Consider the following 21,844-nt stretch of genomic DNA (forward strand, 5'->3'; position numbering starts at 1 on the left):
ACGTGGCTGGGAGACAGGCTCTGGGGGAGATTTTCTCAAGAGGATTTCAAAATTGGAGTCAGGTGGTTCTGTTCTTGGACCTATATGGAGAAATAAAATTAAGTGTAATTATGATTTGAAATAGTCAATTACGAATCGATCCAAATTCTTTCTTTGGGCGTTTCTTTTTCTAATTTTTAAACGTAAAAGAACTCTTAGAATTGATTTGTTTGGTGTTATTAAAAATACTTGCTTGAACTAAAGCATTCCAAAAACATAATAGCAGAGTTCTGTTTCTCACATTGATTTGGAATTGTTCCAGTTTTAAACTAGTTATTTGTAGAAAAGTTAAAGACTTTTAATTAATTCATATTAATGACTATTCATGACCCAATTTGGCTAGATAGAAAGGTAATAACAACAGCCACATTAACATTTTAATTATTGCTAAGTAGAAGTACAGACTGGTTTGAAGAAAGTGAAAGTGTTAGTTGCTCAATTGTGTCCAACTCTTTAAGACAGACTGGAAATCTCCAGGCAAGAATACTGGAGTGGGTTGCCATTTCCTTCTCCGGGGGGTCTTCTCCATCCAGACATTGAACCCAGGTCTTTTACATTGCAGGCAGAATCTTCACTGTCTGAGCCAGCAGGGAAATCCTGCTGAAGAGTGGTTTAGTTTGTAGCGAATCAGGATTAATTTAGATAAATTGTAAAAGTACCTTTTAAACTCCTGTGGAATAATTAAAGAGTCAGGGATCCCAGATTCAAATTCCATCTCCTCCCCTAACTTGGAAGCTTTGAGTAAGTCACTTCCCTTAACCTAGCCTCAGTTTCCTAAGGCTCATGAAATAGAGATTTCTTCCTTCCAACAATGTGTTCTATATTTTTACTTATGATCATCACTTAGACCTCCAATTAATGAATCACTCACTCAATTGGAATAGAAAAACTGAGTAGCCATTATTTTTTTTCCTGAGTAAATCCTTCTGGCTAGAGATATTTATGGAGCCAAGAAACAAATGAGTTATTGTCAAAACATTTATATTTCCTTGCATGTGACAGTTTCCAGGCTAAAATTTTTGCTTTAGAGGAAACTGGTTTAGGAAACCCAAGTCAGAATGCAGATCTATTTATTTCTAGGTCACAGTGGGAAAACTTCTTCTGGAAAGATGGGAAGAGTTCTTTTATGTATTTTTCCAAATTTTATAGAGATATTATGGACACATGACACTGCTTAAATTTAGAGTATATGACCTGTTGGTTTGATACACTTAAATACTGCAAAATGAGGACCACTATCGTGTTAGCTAACACTTCCATCACCTCACGTAATTATTGCTTCTTTTCTGTGGGGAGAAGATTTAAGATCTGCTTTCTTAGCAACTTTCCTGTGTATAATAAAGTATTATTAATTATAATGGGCATGGTCTTCATTAGAGTGTATTCATCTTTTAGCTAGAAGTTTGTACCCTTTGACTAGCATCTCCCATTTCACCCCACCCCAACACTCGGCTGCCACATTTCTGCTCTCTGTTTCTATGAGTTTGACTCTTTTAGATTTCACATAGAAGTGACATCATATAGTATTTGTCTTTCTCTGCCTGACTTATTTCACTTAGCATGGTGCCCTCAAGGCCCATCTATGTTGTTGCAAATAGATGGATTGATTTCCTTCTTTCTCATGACTGAATAGTATTCCATTGTATGGATACACCATGTCTTTATTCATTCACTCATTAATGGAGATGTAGGTTGTTAGCATACCTTGGCTATAGTGAATAAGTGGGACTGCAGATGTCTTTTTGAGATCCCGTTTTCCTTTCCTTTGGATGTATACCCAGAAGAAAGATTGATCATATGGTAGTTCTCATTTTAACTTTGAAGAATCTCCATGCCACTCTTCATATTTTTTTTTTCACTCTTCATATTGGTTATGCCAACTTACATTCCCTCCACCGTGCCCAGAGCAGTTAAGTCAAAGAGCAGACCTGGACTCACAATAGCCACAGGCGTTAGCCACACATACTAGCAAGTAAGCTTTTGGACACAAGATGTTGCTCCAGAGATGAGAGGCACCGAAGTACCCAGTACCTAACCACCTGAGGACATTTTCTCCTGGCAACGCAAGCTGTACGCCTTTACCCCGTCCTTGGATGCCATCTTGAATGAAAGCAAGGGACTATAAGGACAAAAAATCGGGGACTAAGTTGTCTTTCCTGGAGAAGCCAAGCACAACTTCAGCCAGATTGGGCACTTATATTTCTTTCCTGTCACTCAGTAGGTGGCAAAGACAAAATATTTATTCATAGGCAAAATAAAAGAGGTTACGTTTCTAAATTTTTTGTACATCCAGTTGTATTAAATTTGTGTCCTTGCTGTGGCACAATAGATTATATAATGACTATATTTTATAGACTGAAACAGTCCTCCAAATTTAACATTGGAATCTTAAGTGAAGAAAGACAGTGTTTCTTACATATTTTATCAGATTTGTCACTAAAAGTCCTTTGTCTGCAGGCATATCAATCTGGGGACTACTCCTAAGAACCCAATTGGTAGAACTTTTTGGAGTTAATAAAATTGTGTTCCCACTGGTTCCCATTGCTGTTTTGTGCACAATTCCCCACTGAGTATTTGATGAATTTCTGCTCCTTGGGGGCCCCAGTTGTTCTGTGAGTCTGCTGAGGATCCATCCGTCTTGTCACAGGGAGGAAGATGATTTCCTCTGATAACATTCCCCTGGCACCTGAGGAGCTTATCACAGCCCTTTGTTTGGCTGGCTCTGTTATGTTGGCATGGGTCCAGAACACTGGAAAAGAAAAGGTTGTGCTTTTACAGGGAACATTTTATTCCCTCTTGGGAAAAAGGAACATGACTCAATGTCAGGAAAGGAAATTCTTCCTACAGATAAAGAGAATGAACATCTGCCTACTTCTTTTTAATAGTTAAAACACATTTAATGGTCCTTTTGTATTTTGTTTTCTTGAGGAGATCAGACTATTTTAAAAAATGGATTTCTTGAAATCAGACCTGCCCCAGTCTTTTTAAAAGTGGGACTGATTCTTCTCCCAGAAGAACTGGGTGGTGGGGAGGGACAAAATGGTGAGGTCCCGTTGAGTGTTGATTGATGGGAGGAAGATTTCTGAAATAAGGATCCTGAGTTTGGGTGCATGCTGAACTTTCTCCCTACTGAGAAGCTGAAAGGGGGATGACAGTTATTAAAGACTGATCAGTTTGGACATCTGAACTTATTAATAGGTCTCAATGTATTAGATGGGAACCTTGTTATTAAATAGTCACAAAAACCACATTCTGATATGGAAGGTGATGGTATGGTACTGCAAGGGATGGGGAAAAATCCAATATTGAGTTACCTTTTGTCTTTTGTTGTCATTTTTCATCTGAAAATCATCATTCCTTAATAGAACTATAAGTCTAGAGGGTGGGGAATGTGTTTTATTTTTTAAAAAAGTTGAAAAAACTCCCGAGAGTACATAGCTTAGCTCCAAGTATGTGCTCAAGAACATTGTAGATGTTCCATAAGTATTTTTTGAATTGACCTGTGTGTTGTCTAAAGGTAGAGACTCATTGACTCCCCCTCAGCAGTTCATATGGACTCTAAGGACACCCTATTCACCAGATAAGGAGCAGTATCATGTTTTGCCATAATTTCTCCTCTGTAATGAAAACAGGTTTGCCAATGATCAAGGTAGAAAAAAAACTTTTTGCTCTATGTTTTCTCCAGACTCTAGTTTATGCTTAAATCCAAAATGAAGGATGGTTCTTGTTTCAGAGACTTGTCCTCCAAAATTCTTCTCCACATCTACCCTCCTTAGGCATCGAGCTCCCAGTGTTTTTACAGGGCCCATTTGTTGTTCGGTCACTCTGTCATGTCTGACTCTCTGTGACCCCGGGAACTGCAGCACGCCAGCCTTCTGTGCCCTTCACTGTCCACCAGGATTTGCCCAAATTCATGTCCACTGAGTTGGTGATGCTGTCTAACCACTCCATCCCCTGCTGTCCCCTTCTCCTCACACATACTATAGGCTCCAGCTTCCCTTACGGTTAGATGTGGCCGTATACCCCAGTCCTGGCCAGTGGAATGTAAACAGTGCAACTTGTGGCTGTTGTCTTTAATGGGAGAGGGAAAACCTTTCTGCCTTTCTTTCTTACTTCTTGCTTCCTGAAATGTGTATGTAATTGCCGCTGCTCTGCGACTGTCTTAAATCGTGATTTTGGGGGTGAAAGTCATGCATGCAAAACACCAAGGTAGAGGAGACTAGACGTCGTGACACCATGGACCTTCCATAGCCTCTCTGGATTACCCACCCATGAGCTCCTATATGACAGAGAATCAGCCACATTATTTAATAGTTTTATTTAAAATTTTAATTCTAGTTATAACTTAATTTTAACTTACACTGTCTGCAAAGCTATCTGCCTTTATTCAGTTCTCAACCATAATTCTACTGTATAAAACAAGATGAACTTGCATTATACAATAGATAAATTTCTATTATAAACCTTTTCTTGGGTAAATTTAAAGATATTGAAAATATAATAATAAGCGTTATATTTAAAGAAACCAAATAAATTCTTTTATAAAGGATTTACATGTTTTTGTTCTTGCTGTTGTTACAAAAAGGCTTTTTTTTCCCTTTCCCTGCATCTATTGAGATGATCATATGGTTTTTATTCTTCAATTTGTTGATGTGGTGTATCACACAGACTGGTTTGTGAATACTGAAAAATCCTTGCATCCCTAGGATAAATCCTACTTGATTGTGGTGTACGATTCTTTTAATGTATTGTTGGATTCAGATTGCTAGTATTTTGTTGAGGATTTTTGCATCTATATTCATCACTGATACTGGCCTGTACTTTTCTTTTTGTGTGTCTGGTTTTGGTATCAGGGTGATGGTGGCCTCATAGAATGAATTTGGGAGTTTTCCTTCCTCTGCAATTTTTTGGAGTAGTTTTAGAAGGAGAGGTGTTAACTCTTTTCTGAATGTTTGATAGAATTCACCTGTGAAGCCATTAGGTCCTGAACTTTTGTTTGTTGGGAGTTTTAAATCATAGTTTCAATTTCTATGCTGTGACTGGTCTATTCATATTTTCTATTTTTTTCCCAGTTCAGTTTGGGAGATTGTACCCAAGAATTTGTCAACTTTTCTTCCCGATTGTCCAATTTATTGGCATAGACTTGCTTGTAGTAATCTCTTATGATTTTTTTGCATTTCTATGGTTCAGTTGTAACTTCTTTTTCATTTCTAATTTTATTGATTTGAGTCCTCTCCCTTTTTTCCTGATGAGTCTGGCTAAAGGTTTATTTTATTTTATTTTTTTTTTGGCTAAAGGTTTATTAATGTAGTTTATCTTCTCAAAGAACCATCTTCTAGTTTTCTTCTGGAATTTATTGATTTATGTTTGCTTGCCTTCTCAATAGTTTTTTTTCTTTTTTTTTTATTAGTTGGAGGCTAATTACTTTACAATATTGTAGTGGTTTTTGTCATACATTGACATGAATCAGCCATGGTTTTACATGTATTCCCCATCCCGATCCCCCCTCCCACCTCCCTCTCCACCCCATCCCTCTGGGTCTTCCCAGTGCACCAGGCCCGAGCACTTGTCTCATGCATCCAACCTGGACTGGTGATCTGTTTCACCTTACATAATATACATGTTTGATGCTGTTCTCTTGAAACATCCCACCCTCGCCTTCTCCCACAGAGTCCAAAAGTCTGTTCTATACATCTGTGATCTTAATAGTTTTAAATCTGATGAATGAGGACTTTCTATGGCTCCCAAAGCTATATACTGGTTGAAAGTTTGGTTAACATTTTCTTTTGTAAGTTTTGGGTTTGCTAAAACAGTAGAATGGGAAAGACTAGAGATCTCATCAAGAAAATTAGAGATACCAAGGGATCATTTCATGCAAAGATGGGCTCAATAAAGGACAGAAATGGAAGGGACCTAACAGAAGCAGAAGATATTAAGAAGAGGTGGCAAGAATACACAGAAGAACTGTACAAAAAAGATCTTCACGACCCAGATAATCACAATGGTGTGATCACTCACCTAGAGCCAGACATCCTGGAATGTGAAGTCAAGTGGGCCTTAGGAAGCATGGCTACGAACAAAGCTAGGGGAGATGATGGAATTCCAGTTGAGCTATTTCAAATCCTGAAAGATGATGCTGTGAAAGTGCTGCACTCAATATGCCAGCAAATTTGGACAACTCAGCAGTGGCCACAGGACTGGAAAAGGTCAGTTTTCATTCCAGTCCCTAAGAAAGGCAATTCCAAAGAATGATCAAACTACCACACAGTTGCACTCATCTCACACGCTAGTAAAGTAATGCTCAAAATTCTCCAAGCCAGGCTTCAGTAATACGTGAACCGTGAACTTCCAGATGTTCAAGCTGGTTTTAGAAAAGGCAGAGGAATCTGTTGGATCCTTGAAAAAGCAAGAGAGTTCCATAAAAACATCTATTTCTGCTTCATTGACTATGCCAGAGTCTTTGACTGTGTGGATCACAATAAACTGTGGAAAATTCTGAAAGAGATGGGCATACCAGATCACCTGACCTGCCTCTTGAGAAACCTGTATGCAGGTCAGGAAGCAACAGAACTGGACCTGGAACAACAGACTGGTTCCAAATAGGGAAAGGAGTACGTCAAGGCTGTATATTGTCACCCTGTTTATTTAACTTATATGCAGAGTACATCATGATAAATGCTGGGCTGGAGGAAACACAGGCTGGAATCGATTGCTGGGAGAAATATCAATAACCTCAGATATGCAGAGGACACCACCCTATGGCAGAAAGTGGGGAAGAACTAAAGAGCTTCTTGATGAAAGTGAAAGAGAGTAAAAAAGTTGGCTTAAAGCTCAACATTCAGAAAACTAAGATCATGGCATCTGGTCCCATCACTTCATAGGAAATAAATGGGGAAACAGTGGACACAGTGGCTGACTTTATTTTTTGGGCTCCAAAATCACTGCAGATGGTGACTGCAGCCATGAAATTAAAAGACTGTTGCTCCTTGGAAGGAAAGTTATGACCAACCTAGGTAGCATATTAAAAAGCAGAGACATTACTTTGGCAACAAAGGTCTGTCTAGTCAAGGCTATGGTTTTTCCAGTGGCCATGTATGGATGTGAGAGTTGGACTATAAAGAAGGCTGAGCGCCGAAGAATTGATGCTTTTGAACTGTGGTGTTGAGAAGACTCTTGAGAGTCCCTTGGACTGCAAGGAGATCCAACCAGTCCATCCTAAAGGAGATCAGTCCTTGGTGTTCATTGGAAGGACCGATGCTGAAGCTGAAACTCCAATACTTTGGTCACCTGATGCAAAGAACTGACTCATTTGAGAAGACCCTGATGCTGGGAAAGATTGAGGGCAGGAGGAGAAGGGGACGACAGAGGATGAGATTGTTGGATGGTATCACCGACTCAATGGACATGGGTTTGGGTGGACTCCGGGAGTTTTTGATGGACAGGAAGGCCTGGTGTGCTGCGATCCATGGGGTCACAAAGAGTCAGACACAACTGAGAGACTGAACTGAACTTCCAATGAGGTTTTTTTTTTTTTTTTTTTTAGAGAATAAACCAGTGGTTTTACCAGTGGGGAGGGGGAGCTGGGAGGAGCAGTACAAGGAGAGCGGCATAAGAGTTACAAACTATTAAGTATGAAATAAGCTACAAGGATATATTGTACAATGCAAGGAATATAGCCAATATTTTATAATAGCTATAAATGGAGTATAACCTTTAAAAATTGTGAATCACTATATCCAATGAGGTTTTTATATAGCAGTCTATTATGTGTATGGCTTCCCAGGTGGCTCAGTGATAAAAAAAAAAAATCTGCCTGCCAATGCAGGAGACGTGGGTTCAATCCCTGGGTCAGAAAGATCCCTTGGAGAAGAAAATGGCAACGTACTCCAGTATTCTTGCCTGGGAAATCCCATGGATAGAGGAGCCTGGTGGGCTCCAGTCCATGGGGGGACAAAAGAGGACGGGATATAGGGGCTAGCCGCCACCAGCAACAACTATGTATGTACCAGGTTGTTTTAAGTTGCTGGTCTCTTTCCAGCCTAGAGGACTTCTTCCAGCATTTGTAATGGCTCTGAGGTCCTCAGCACTGGTATCCTACATCCCATACAAATTCCTGAATACTCCCATGCATCCTGTCCTAACACTTTGGGGGATCCTTACCCCCCATTATCACCATGTAACTTGGTATTTAATCCTACCAGGTGATGTCTTTGTGTGTGCATCTTAACATCTCCATCTCCACAAGCTCCTTCATAACCTCAGTGACACTTGCATGAGTGTAGTGACCTTCAGCCTAGAGAGTGCGAGTCTCTGTGCACCCCTGTGGTTCATCTGTAAATGCGATTTGAAATTCCTACTCACAGTGCTCATAGCACTCACAGTACCTTGCACAAATCCTACCCTCAAAGACCGCTTGGGTGCTTTCTTGACCTTTGCATCCAGTGTGGTTTCTAGTCCTGCCCCGAGCACATGCAGGCTGACCCTCACCTCCCTGCACCCATGCACACAGCCCACCTCTGTTCCCAGATGTCTGTTCTCCATCCAGGCACTCAAGCTAGAAACCTCAGCTTCAACCTTCACTCCTTTTTCTCCCCCACCTGCCGTATCTGATGGGCCACCAAAGTCTGCCAATTTTGCCTCTTACCTTTACATTTTTTGAGCACATCTGCTCCAGAAAGGTGGAATTTCTGGCTTCCATGTCAAGGTCATGTGGGATTTTTAACCCCCTTCAGATGTATTATATCCATCAAGATGAGTAAACAAAATCCTTTTTACTTGTATATGTTCCAGGCCAATACTTAACTGTGAGTTTTCATTTGAGAGACAACCCCATTTCTTTAATATGCCCAGTCTGATGCTTTTTAACAGTTTCTATTTTTCTATTCTCAATAATATAGCAGTTTTTTTTGAGGGATGGAAACTGATCAGAGGATGGACTGGTGATCTGTTTCACATATGATAATATACATGTTTCAATGCTATTCTCTCAAATCATCTCACTCTCGCCTTCCCCCCACAGAGTCCAAAAGACTGTTCTATACATCTGTGTCTCTTTTGCTGTCTCGCAAATAGGGTCATCATTACCATCTTTCTAAATTCCATATATATGTGTTAGTATATTGTTTTCTTTCTGACTTACTTCACTCTGCATAATAGGCTCCAGTTTCATCCACCTCATTAGAACTGATTCAAATGTATTCTTTTTAATGGCTGAGTAATATTCCATGGTGTATATGTACCACAGCTTTCTTATCCGTTTGTCTGCTGATGGGCATCTAGGTTGCTTCCATGTCCTGGCTATTGTGAACAGCAGCACAGCTAATCTTGATGGCATCTGACCCCCAAATGAAGGAGAGAGCTAATCTACTTAACTAGCATTTATATCAAACCTATCAACAGAATCAGCACAGCTGACACTGGCTTGAGGTCTCCCACTGCCAACAGTCTCATTTAGATGAAATAGCTTGGCACCATAAGGACACTCAACATCCAAAACATGGATCTTAACAACATTTCATTTTAAACATATAGTTTATTAGTTCTGTAATGATTGGTTATATAGATCAGAATATTGGTGAAATCACTCAGTCATGTCCAACTCTTTGCAATCCCAAGGACTATACCATCCATGGAATTCTCCAAGCACAATACTGGAGTGGGTATCCGTTCCCTTCTCCAGGGGATCTTCTCAACTCAGGGATCGAACCCAGGACTTCTGCGTCACAGACAGGTTCTTTACCAGCTGAGCCACTAGGGAAGCCCAGGAATATTCGTAGTTCTGGCTTTTAAATACCGAGAGCTTCAATTAGAAGAGGATCTTTGGTAAGCTTTCCATTTGGTCTCTTGTCTTAAGAGACTTAAGACTTCTTAACTTTTTAAATAGTCTATTCTCCACATTCTACAGAGATAGAGTAAAATAAAGACTGAAATGAAAAGAAGCCATCCTCTAGAGTGAAAGCGATTTACCTGCTTCCTTGTGTTAGGTTGATCTAGATGAATTTGCTTTTTTTTTGCCTGGAAAATTCCATGGACAGAGGAGCCTGGCAGGCCACAGTCTATGGGGTCTCAAAGAGTCAGACACAGCTGAGCATGTACACACAGTCAAACACAGGTAAAAACAAGTTGAATATCAGCAGTTTTATCTGGTTCAGCCTCACAGCACTGAAATCATTGCAGAAAAACAGCAGTCTACACTCTTCTTAGCTCTTCCTCAGCTTCCTGTGGCAGCCCCTTCTATTGTCTTGGAATTTGTTCATTCAGGAAGTTCTTACTATTGACCTAAATCCCTCTTGAATTAATTAAAGCTATTTTACTTCTTCTTTCCAGAAAGCGCATTGAAAAGGACAGCTTGTCATTGCTTATTTGAACTCCCTTCATCATTTTGAAGACTAATGAAATGTCCAGTGTCTCCTTTCTCCAACTTAAAGAAAGTTCACTAGCTGGCCCTCAGGGACCTGTTTCCCTTCAATTTTTAAACACTATTAGCAAGAAGAGACCAGGTACGTGAACTCTTAATCTTTTTAGGATTCAGCTTCTTTGTTTGCAAAATGAGGATATGAAATAAAATCCAATGTTTTTCCAACTGCTCTGAAGACCTTTCTTAGGGGATCCTGGGAAGAGGTATGGTTTAGTGTGTGTGTGTGTGTGTGTGGTGGGAGAAAAAGAAGGCTCAGCTCTTTTATACTCTATTTGTACTTTAAAAAATACTCAAAATTTGTTTTAAAGTCCCACATGGTCAAGTCTCCTTCTCATCCCTTTCCCTTCCTACTCACCTTCCCTGGAACATGCGCAAACATGCACACAAACACACACGCATACAGTCTCATAAGAGAAAATACAAACCAGTCTGTTAAAAATAACATTTAAAATCCTAAATCAATTATTAGGCAAAATCTGGGGGCATATTTAAATAATAACACACTGTGATCAATTTAAATATAAAATTCATGTAATTATAATTCATTAATATAGTATAATGTTTACCGATGAAAGGGGAAACTCATAATAATGTCCAAAGATGCTGAATGTGAATTTCATAATTTTAATATTAATTGTAGATTTTTAAAAGCTCTTAATTAAATAGGACTAGATGGACATTTCCTCAACCTGATGTATATTTATATATCTCAACCAAGAAGTCTGCTGGTGACTAATGAGGAATCACTGGAAGCAGTCCCATTAAAATTAGGAATAAGACAGAAATGCCCAATTTTACTATACTGTGGTTCAACATAGATCTGGAGGTACTAGTCAACAATTCTGATAAGAATATGATCAGGAGGCTTGAGAAGATACAGATATTGAAGCAGAATAGAGAATATGGAAGCATCCATACAGAAATCTGAAAAATGACAGAATGATATTGTATATCAGCAGACAAAGAATGGATTCAGTAAATGGTACCAGATGGAGTTGCCAGATAAAATACAAGATGCTTTGTTAAATTTGATTCTCAGAAAAACAACATACTTTTTTAGTATATGTGTCTAAAATATTTCACAACATAATTACACTCAAGTGTTATTCATTTTTTTCTGAAATTCAATTAGAACTAGGTGTCCTATATTTTGGTTTGCTAAACTCTGGCAACTCTAGTGCCAGGACAATATGTTATTCATATGGACAAAAGTAAAAATGGTTTCCTAACTCATTTTCTGCACAAAAATAAATTCTAAACAGATCAAGTTCTTAAATGTAAAAGGCAAAATCTTAAAATATAAGGGAAGGATTTAATGACCTCAGAATAGGAAAGAATTTTCTAAATAAGCCTCACAATTGTAAGCCATATTTTGGAGAAAAAGATTTATAATAAGTAAAAACAAATATGACCACCTGAAAATGAAACCCTCCTTTTTCTAAAAAGAAAAACACTATTAAGAGATTAAAAAACAAGCTATTAACTAAAAGTTTTTTTTTTTTATAACACTTATAACCCAAAATAATTAATGTTCAATGTATATGAAGAATTTCTACAAATCTGAAAGATTTCAATGATAAAAAGACAACAAAAAAAAGTAAAAATTGCAGAAGGCATGAAGAAGTTGTTTTTAAGAAAGAGAAGCACAAAAAGCCAATAACTGTGAAGCTATGCGTAACATTATTAGTATTCAGAACAAGGTTTATCAGAGATGCCATTCACTTCATCAGATAACAGTGCAATGTTTTGACAAGGTTGTAGAGCGAAGGGAACATACATTTCTGATGGCTGTGTGAATTAGCACAATCACTTCAGAAAACAGTGCTATCTGGACAAGCTGAATATGCACCTAGACTCTGCTTAAAGCAATCCCACCCCACCCCCACCCCCAGCATGTTCATGTATCCCAGAGAAATTCTTAAGCATGCTCATTAGGATATGTATGCAAGAATGCTCAAGGAAGCCTTATTTGTAATAGGAAAAAGGAAAAAAAAATAAATCCAATATCCATGAATAGTGGAAAGAATAAATAAATTATGGTGTCTTATTACAAAAGAATACTATATAGCAGTGAAAAGAATCATCATAAACTCTTTCTATTCTCTAAGACATGGATAAATCTCAAAAGCATAATGATGAGAACAAAAAAGCAAGTCACAGAAGAATGTATACACTATGATTCCATTTATGTAAAATTCAAACTCTGGCAAAAACAAAATTACACAGATACATATACACTAAACCACAAGGGAATTTTAATATTACTACAAATTCAAGGCTGTGGTTACTTCTAGGAAAGACACAGAGAACTTCAAAGGAACTGATATTTTATTCATTTGGAGAATAAGTGGGTATTTTATTTGAAAATTATTACTATTCTTTACACTTATGTGTAATACATTTTTAAGTAAACTAAAAGAAAAGGGTCAAATCAATTTCATTTTCTAGAGAGTATGACAGTATTCTTAGAAGATTCCAGAGAATTTAGAAAAACGAAGAGTTTGATGAGGTTGGATAAAAATAAACATGCAAAAAGTCAGTTATTTTTACCTGTAACTCATTTAGAAAATATAACCTTAAAAGATTCTATTCCCCATAGTCATAAAATCCTTAGTTTTCCTAGCAATGTATTTGATGAAGAAAATACAGCATTTACATGAAGAAAACGGTAAGGGTTGGCTGAAGGGTATGAAGTTCTGAATGTTACTGCTGACATCTACTAAACGTCCTCTCCGACCACTTCCCCATGTCTGTACTTCAAGCCTAATGGAGAGGACTGTCCATCCAGTTAGTGGGGATCAGATATTGTGTCCTTTTCAACAGTAACTAAAAGGTTAGGTCACTTCTTCTGGTTATGGAGCTTTGAAAGAACCAGAAACTTGATTTCTGTCCATATTTGAGCTGAGAACATGAAGTGGCCCCAATTCTTTTCCTCCTTCTTTTTTTCTTTTATCAAGCTGGCCATTCTCTTTCTTTCACTGGACTCTTCCTTTCCCACTGTAGTTGTCTTTATTTCACATACTACTTTTAACAATGGGGCAAATGTATTTTCTCCGGCTCGTCTTTCTTTAATGCTGATGAGTTTGGCATTTCATCCCTCGGCAGGGCCAGGTTTTGGTACATAGTGTTTGCTGTTGGGTGGTGGTGGGTTGGAGGCAGGTCCTGGGATGAGAGTGAAGGGGACCGGTGACATGGCGCAGGCGTGATGGATTCCTCTGTGGCGCTGGGCCAGCTGCACTGATACAGCTTAAAAAGGGAGATCCATTCTTGGTCCAGATTATCTTCTCAGAGGTCTGAAAATGGTGTAGGTCCAAAGCTAATATTGTAGTATTCAGCAATAGTACTACAAGTAATATTGTAGTATTCAGTTAACAATCAAGCACTGTTTTTCCTTACTTTGTCTTCTTCGAGAACTTAAAGGCTGACTGTGCCGAGGTAGAATTTATTATTGTTATTATTCTCTTCCACCAATATATCACATCATTTTCTAATAATATTATGTTGCTGAGTAGCAAGATGCAGAACTGCAAAGATGCTCCCCTCACTAAACTATAAATTGAATAAAATTTCAGTAAGTACACTGACCAATTATTTCTTTTAATCTTGAAAATTTGATCACATTTCTTATATAGAAAAAGACATGTGAAAGAATATTCAGAAACTGTAGAAAAAACAATAATTATAGTAAAGTAATGGCATTGCAAGTTATCAGCACAAACTCTTTGTTGTTCAGTCTCTAAGTCCTGTCTGAGTCTTTGCAGCCCCATGCACTATAGCATGGCAGGCTCCTCTGTCCTTCACTCGCTCCTGGAATTGGCTCAAATTCACATCCTTTAAGTCAGTGATGCTTTCTAACTGTCTCATCCTCTGCCGCCTCTTCTTCCTTTTGCTTTCAATCTTTTGTAGCATCAGGGTCTTTTCCAGTGAGTCGACTCTTTGCATCAAGTGGCCAAAATATTGAAGCTTCAGTTTCAGCATCAGTCCTTCCAGTGACTATTCTGGGTTGACTTCCTTTAGGACTGACTGGTTTGATCTTCTTGCTGTCCGAGGGACTCTTAAGAGTCTTATCTAGCACTACAATTTGAAAGCATCAGTTCGGCACTCAGCCTTCTAGCTTTGTTATAGCTTTTCTTCCAAGGAGCAAGCGTCTTTTAATTTCATGGCTGCAGTCACTGTCTAAGTGATTTATGGAGCCCAAGGAAATAAAATCTGTTGCTTCCACTTTCCCCCCTCTCTTTCCTGTGAAGTGATGGGACCAGATACCATGATCTTAGTTTTTTGAATATTGAGTTTCAAGTCAGCTTTTTCACTCTCCTCTTTCACTCTCATCAAGAGGCTCTTTAGTTGCTCTTCACTTTCTGCCATTAGACTGGTATCATCTGCATATCTGAGGTTGTTGATGTTTCTCCCAGCAGTCTTGATTCCAGCTTGTGATTCATCCAGCCTGGCATTTCACATGATGTGCTCTGCATATAGGGCTTCTCTCGTGACTCAGACAGTAGAGAGTCTGCCTGCAGTGCGGGAGACCCAGGCTTGATTCCTGGATCAGGAAAATCCCCTGGAGAAGGAAATTGTAACCCATTCCAGTATTCTTGCCTGGAGAGCTCAAAGGACAGAGGAGCCTGGTGGACTACAGTACTCTGCATATAAGTTAAATAAGCAGGATGACAATATACAATCTTGCTGTACCCCTTTCCCAGTTTGGGACCAGCCAGTTCCATGTTCGGTTCTAACTGTTGCTTCTTGACCCAAGTACAGGTTTCTCAGGTGATCTGGTATATATCTGTTTAAGAATTTTCCACGTTTTTTTGTGATCCACACAGGAAAGGCTTTAGGATAGTCAATGAAGCAGAAGGAGATGTTTTTCTGGAACTCCTTTGCTTTCTCCATGACCCAACAATTGTTAGCAATTTGATCTCTGGTTCCTCTGCCTCTTTGAACCCAACTTGTACATCTAGAAGTTCTTGGTTCATGTATTGGTGAAGTCTAGCTTGAAGGATTTTAAGCATAACCTTGCTGGCATGTGAAATGAGCACAGTTTTGCAGTAGTTTGAACATTCTTCGGCATTGTCCTTTGGAATTGGAATGAAAACTGACTTTTCTAGTCCTGTGGCTTCTGCTGCGTTTTCCAAATTTGCTGACATGTTGAGTCCAGCACTTTAACAACGTCATCTTTTAGAATTTTAAATGGCTCCATTGGAATTCTGTTACCTCCCCTGACTTTGTTCATAGTAATCCTAAGGCCCACTTGCCTCACACTCCAGAATGTCCAACTCTAAGTGAGCGACCGCACCATCATGGTTATCCGGGTCATTAAGAACTTTAGTTCTTCTGTGTATTCTTGCCTCCTCTTCTTAATCTCTTCTGCTTCTGTTAGGTCCTTATGGTTTCTGTCCTTTACTGTGTCTATCCTTGCATGAAATGTTTCCTTGATATCACCAGTTTTCTTGAAGAGATCTCTAGTCTTTTTCATTCTATTGTTTTCCTCTGTTTCTTTGCACAATGCAAAGATAAGCCTCTTATCTCTCCTTGCTATTCTCTGGGACTGCATTCAGTTGAGTGTATCTTTCCCTTTCTCCCTTGCCTTTAGCTTCTCTTCTTTCCTCAGCTATGTATAAAACCTCCTCAGATAACCACTTCGCCTTCTTGCATTTCTTTTTCTTTGGGAAGATTTTGGTGACTGCCTCCTTTACAATGTTACGAACCTCCCCGGTCTATAGTTCTTCAGGCACTCTATCTACCAGATCTAATTCCTTGAATCTATCTGTCACCTTCATTGTATAATCATAAGGGATTGGATTTAGTTCATACCTAAATGGCCTAGTGGTTTTCACTACTTTTTCCAATTTAAGCCTGAATTTTGCTGTAACTCACTCATGATCTGATACTTGAAATCTACAGTAATTAAAACTTTCGTAATGCCACAGAACATGTGGGGGGCTTTTAAAATTAATTTGAAATAAAAGTTATAAATATCACTTATAACTGAGTGACAGTTTGGGAAAATATATGTAGATAATGTGTCACTATTTTCAAAAATCAATTTCAAGTAGTTTAAGGATCTATTCATATAAACTCCTTAAATTGCAGTACTGAAAGAGAGAATATTTTCCAGTCTTGAAGCAGGTATGATCTTTCATAGCATATTGCCAAGATCTGAGTATATAAACGGAAGGATGAATAGATTTGACTTAAAACAAATTAAAAGCATCTGAGTTGGGTGAAAGAGCAGAAATAAATGGGAGAGTCAAGAAATAAACTGGAAAATGTATTTGTAAAAAGGAGTTAATGCTCATAATATATTAAAGCAAAAAAAAGAAAAGTGAATAAAGGCATTTTTATACTGACAATTCACAGAAAAAGAATTCAAGTGGTCATTAAATATATTAAGAAATTCTCATCTATACTAATAATAAAATATGTACAAAATATACTATTTGATTCTATCATCTATCTACTCATATCTATATAACTTTGCATTTGATTATTTTCTGCTTATCAGATTGGCAAACATTTAGAAAAATTTAGAAGACCAGGGTTGTTGAATGTGGGCAATTCAGCCATTTCATACATGTTACTGGAACTTTCATTCCATACACTATATTTGGAAGGTAATTTGGTGATTGGTATTGCAAATATATCATGTAGTGCCATATATCCTTTGGCTTAGCAATTCTCCTTCAGAATGTGTCAAAGATACTGTTCACTGCTTTCTCGGTAGCCAGTCTCCATTCCCCTTTTCTTTCGCAAGAGTCTTAAGACTCTGAATTTTCCAACAGGTTAAATTGTTCAGTGAGCTCAGAGGTGATAGGCTGTAGCCCCAAGATCCAGGAAATGGATCATGGTGGATTTCAGCTGGTCATGATGACTCCATTCTTCTTTGCCTGTGATTGGTCTGGGGATGGGTGTGTAGCACAGTTCTGAGCAAAACATCATTGGTGAAAGTCTGCTGGGGCACTTCCCTTCTAGGAGGGAGTTTTGGTTTCTGAAACCTCCTTCTTGCTGGGATGCTGGGGTGCAGATGTGATATCTGGAGAACATAAATAATGAACATCATTTCAGTTCAGTCACTCAGTCATGTCTGACTCTGAGACCTCATGGACTGCAGCACGCCAGGCTTCCCTGTCCATCACCAACTTCCAGAGCTTACTCAAACTCATGTCCATCGAGTCAGTGATGCCATACAACCATCTTATCCTCTATTGTACCTTTCTCCCCCTGCTTTCAATCTTTCCCAGCATCAGGGTCTTTTTCAATGAGTCAGTTCTTCGCATCAGGTGGCCAAAGTATTGGAGTTTCAGCTTCAGCATCAGTCCTTCCAATGAATATACAGGACTGATTTCCTTTAGGATGGACTGGTTGGTCCTAGGATGGTCCTTGCAGTCCTAGGGACAAGAGTCTTCTCCAACACCACAGTTCAAAAGCATATAAAATAATGAACATAATGAACATAAATAATAGCTGAAGATATTGGAGTAGAAGGGTTGAAAGAACAATGCTAGCAATTGCTTACCTTTCAGCATTTTATTATGTGAGGAAATCCATTTTAACAACCATTCTTGGTATGGTTTTTGTTACTGCCAGCTAAGTGCATTCATAATTTATGCAATCCTACAGAAATACCCCAGTGTCTAAAGACACATGTACAGAGATTCACAGATAAGGATAATTTATAATAGTGAAAATTTTGAAACATTTAAATATGCCTCAAAAGAGACTAATTAAATAAATGTTAGTATATTAAGTATAGTTAATGTTAGTATATTAAAGTACAGCTATATGTACTACCATGGAAATCTATCTGCAATTTATTATTACAAATGAAAACTAAGCTCTTGAGAACAACACTTAGTATGTTCCCATCTGGGTTATATACACACACAAATATGAAGGCTATGATGGAGAATATGAAATGTGATGAGATGCTTTTCATCATTTCTGTCAAAGAAGATGCTGAGTAGAATTAAAGTATACTAGAACATATTTGGGTTGTCAGTTATTCACAAGCTTTAAACATTGTCAGAGACCCACTGTATTGTTTTTTCACTATGGACTCTATGTTTTGAAAAATTTCATATCAAAGAAATTATTTATTTCAATATTGATCTAAATTATTTTTTCTAACATATGTATTTAGATCATTTTCCATTATAGTTTATTATAAGATACTGAATAAAGTGCCCTGTTTTATATAGCAAATCCTTGTGACTTATCTATTTTGTGCATTACTGTTGTTGTTTATTCCCTAAGTTGTGTCTGATTCTTTTGCCACCCCAGGAACTGTAGCCTGCCAGGCTTCTCCATCCATGGGATTTTCTAGGCAACAATTTTTCCTTCTCCAGGGGATCTTCCTGACCCAGGGATTGAACCCATGTCTCCTGCATTGGCAGGTGGATTCTTTACCGCTGAGTCACCAGGGAAGCCCATTTTATGCATAGTAGTTTGTATCTACTAATCCCATACTCCTAATTTATCCTTCCCTCATTCCTTTTCCCTTTGATAATCATAAGTTTGTTTTATATGTCTGTGAGTTTGTTTCTCTTCTGTGTATAAATTCATTTGTATTATTTTTTAATTACACATATGAGATATATATTTATCTTTGTCTGTCTGACAGTGACTTAGATACTTTCTATGTCCATCCATATTGCTGCAAATGGCTATATTTCATTGTTTCTTTCTGACTGAGTAATATTCCAGTGTGTGTGTGTGTGTGTGTGTGTGTGTATGTGTGAGATTGAGAAGCAGAGATCACATCTTCTTAAACCATTCTTCTTTTGTTGGGCACTTGAGTTGTTTCCATGTCTTGACTATTGTAAGTAGTGCTTCTGTGAATTTTGGGGTACATGTATCATTTTCAAATTAGACTTTTTGTCTTTTTGGATATATGCCCAGGAGTAGGATTGATGGATCATATAGTAACTCTATTTTTAGGTTTTTAAGGAAACTCCATATTGTTTTCCATACAGGTTCTATCACTTTACATTCCTACCACCCTTATAGAAGGGTTCCCTTTTCCCCACACCCTCTCCAGCGTTTGTTGTTTGTACACTTTTTGATAACGGTTATGCTGACTGGTGATTGAATGGCTGATTGGTGGCTGACTGATTGAGGTTTTGATTTGTGTTACTGTAGTAATTACAGTGTTGAACATTTTTTCATGTGCTTGTTGACCATCTGTATATCTTTTTTAGAGAAATATCTGTTTAGGTCTTCTGACCATTTTTTGATTGAGTATTTTTTTTTGATACCGAGTTATATATACTCATACTGAGTATGAGCATGATTATTTGTATATCTTGGATGTTAACCTCTTGTTGGTCACATTGTTTGCAAATATTTTATTCCATTCTGTAGGTTGTTTTTTTTATTTTGTTCATGGTTTCCTTTCCTGTGCAAAAGCTTGTATATTTGATTAGGTCCCATTTGTTTATTTTTGCTTTTATTTCTTTTGCCTTGGGAGATTGAGTTATTGATCTGAATTATAATCAATGATCTATATTCATCAAGATTTACAAGTATATTAGATTGCATAAATGTTTGATTAAAGACAAGAGGCAGCAACAGCAACTGTTGAACTTCTACTCTGTGCTAAGCTTTGTGCTATTTGCTAAACATCAGGCTGCCACATTTTCTCATTTGATTTCCCAGAATCCTTTGGCATTATCCCCACATGACAGATTAAAAAAACTGACATTTGGAAATTCCCTTTGTACAGATAGGACAGCACAAGTTCTAATATTCTCTGATTCTGATACTGTTGATTTTTCTACTATACTAACTGCTAGTAACAAAATTCAGAAGTGTCTAGAGGTACTTAAGTGTGATTCACTTTAATTTGGCTATCACTTTGTATTAGGTTCCAAGACCAGTTACAAAATCAAGATTGGATACTGATGTAGGTGGTTTCTATTGGGTCATTAACTGTCCATCTTTATACTAATTAACATATAATAATAATAATAATATATAATAATTATAATATAATATAATAATATAGTAATAATAATAACTTAATAATATGCTAGTAATAGGTATAGTGATTAATTTCTGTTTAATTAAAGACATGACATTTTAGTTAGTCTGTAGCTTTTATCCTTGGTAAAAATATAATTTCTATAGTTTCTATTAGGCATTTAGAAATAATTTACAGATCCTCAAGTCTATCATAATGAAACTTCAAATTTCTCATTGCCTCAGTGAGAGATCAGGTAAGGTATTAAAAGAAGTTCCTGATCACTGAAATTCATTTTTAGAGGATACTTTTAATATGAAAGAAGGTGACTTATGCTATCAACTATATTACAGTTCTATGCTATGATGCTAGCTTGTTAAAGAAATGCTTGTGTTATAATGGAGGCCTTCTGGAAAACTTGGTTATATTGAACCTGTAACAGATCTGGACCATATGGAATTCTATATAAGAGATTAATGTGTTTTTAAGTTCTACTCTCTTGGAACTTAGAAAAATGTACATGACTGGATTTTCTTCCTGGAGATTCTGATTTAAGTCTGGTTTAAAGGGGGAAGGTGAGGCTGTGGATATGTTTGTAAATTTCCCCAAATGTTTCTCATGAGCTCCTTTCTCTCTGCCAAGTGAGACTCACAAGGGAAGAAATGAATTATTCCCCTCATCCATTTGACAAATGCTTCATATTTACATTCAAAGTCTTCAAAGACAGTCAACACATTGTCACGACTTCCTTTTTAATCTTGATGCTAACTGTTCCTTAGGCTCCAGGTCTGTTTTACCAGTTATCTTGTGCACATTCTGGTTTGAATATCTTGTGATCACTTGAAATGTCCAAAATTCAATTCACTGTAGATAGGACAGATTACCTGAATTTTCTATAAGAAAACTAGGGTTCCAGGCTGTATTAGTTATCTCTTGCTGTGTAACAACTTACTCCAAAACTTAGTTTAAAAATACAGTTTCTGTAGGTTAGAGATCTGGATGCAACTCAGCTAGTTGTCTTTGCCTCGAGGTTCGAACCTGTGTCTTCTGTAGCTCCTGCATTGCCAGGTGGATTCTTTACCACTGAGCCACCTGGGAAACCCCAAGGTATCTCACAAGGCTGCAATCAAAGTGTTGACCAGAGCACAAGTCTCACCTGAAGGCTTGACTGGAGGAGGTTCTGCTTCCGAATTCACTCCTTCCAAAATCTTCATGGATTGTTGGTCTGAGATGTCCCTAGTTCTTTGCTATCTGGACCTCTCTGTAGGGCAGCTTGCAACACTGCAATTGGCTTTGTTCAGAATAAGTGAATGAGAAGGTTAGAAAGAGAATCCAAGAGGAAATTTATCCGAAGAAGTTATAGTCCATCACTTTTGCTGTCTTCTGTTGGGCATTATGAGGACATGGATATTGGGAGGTGAGGATCACTGGGG

This window comes from Odocoileus virginianus, chromosome 1 (assembly GCF_023699985.2).
Source record: "Odocoileus virginianus isolate 20LAN1187 ecotype Illinois chromosome 1, Ovbor_1.2, whole genome shotgun sequence".
NCBI classification, from domain to species: domain Eukaryota; kingdom Metazoa; phylum Chordata; class Mammalia; order Artiodactyla; family Cervidae; genus Odocoileus; species Odocoileus virginianus.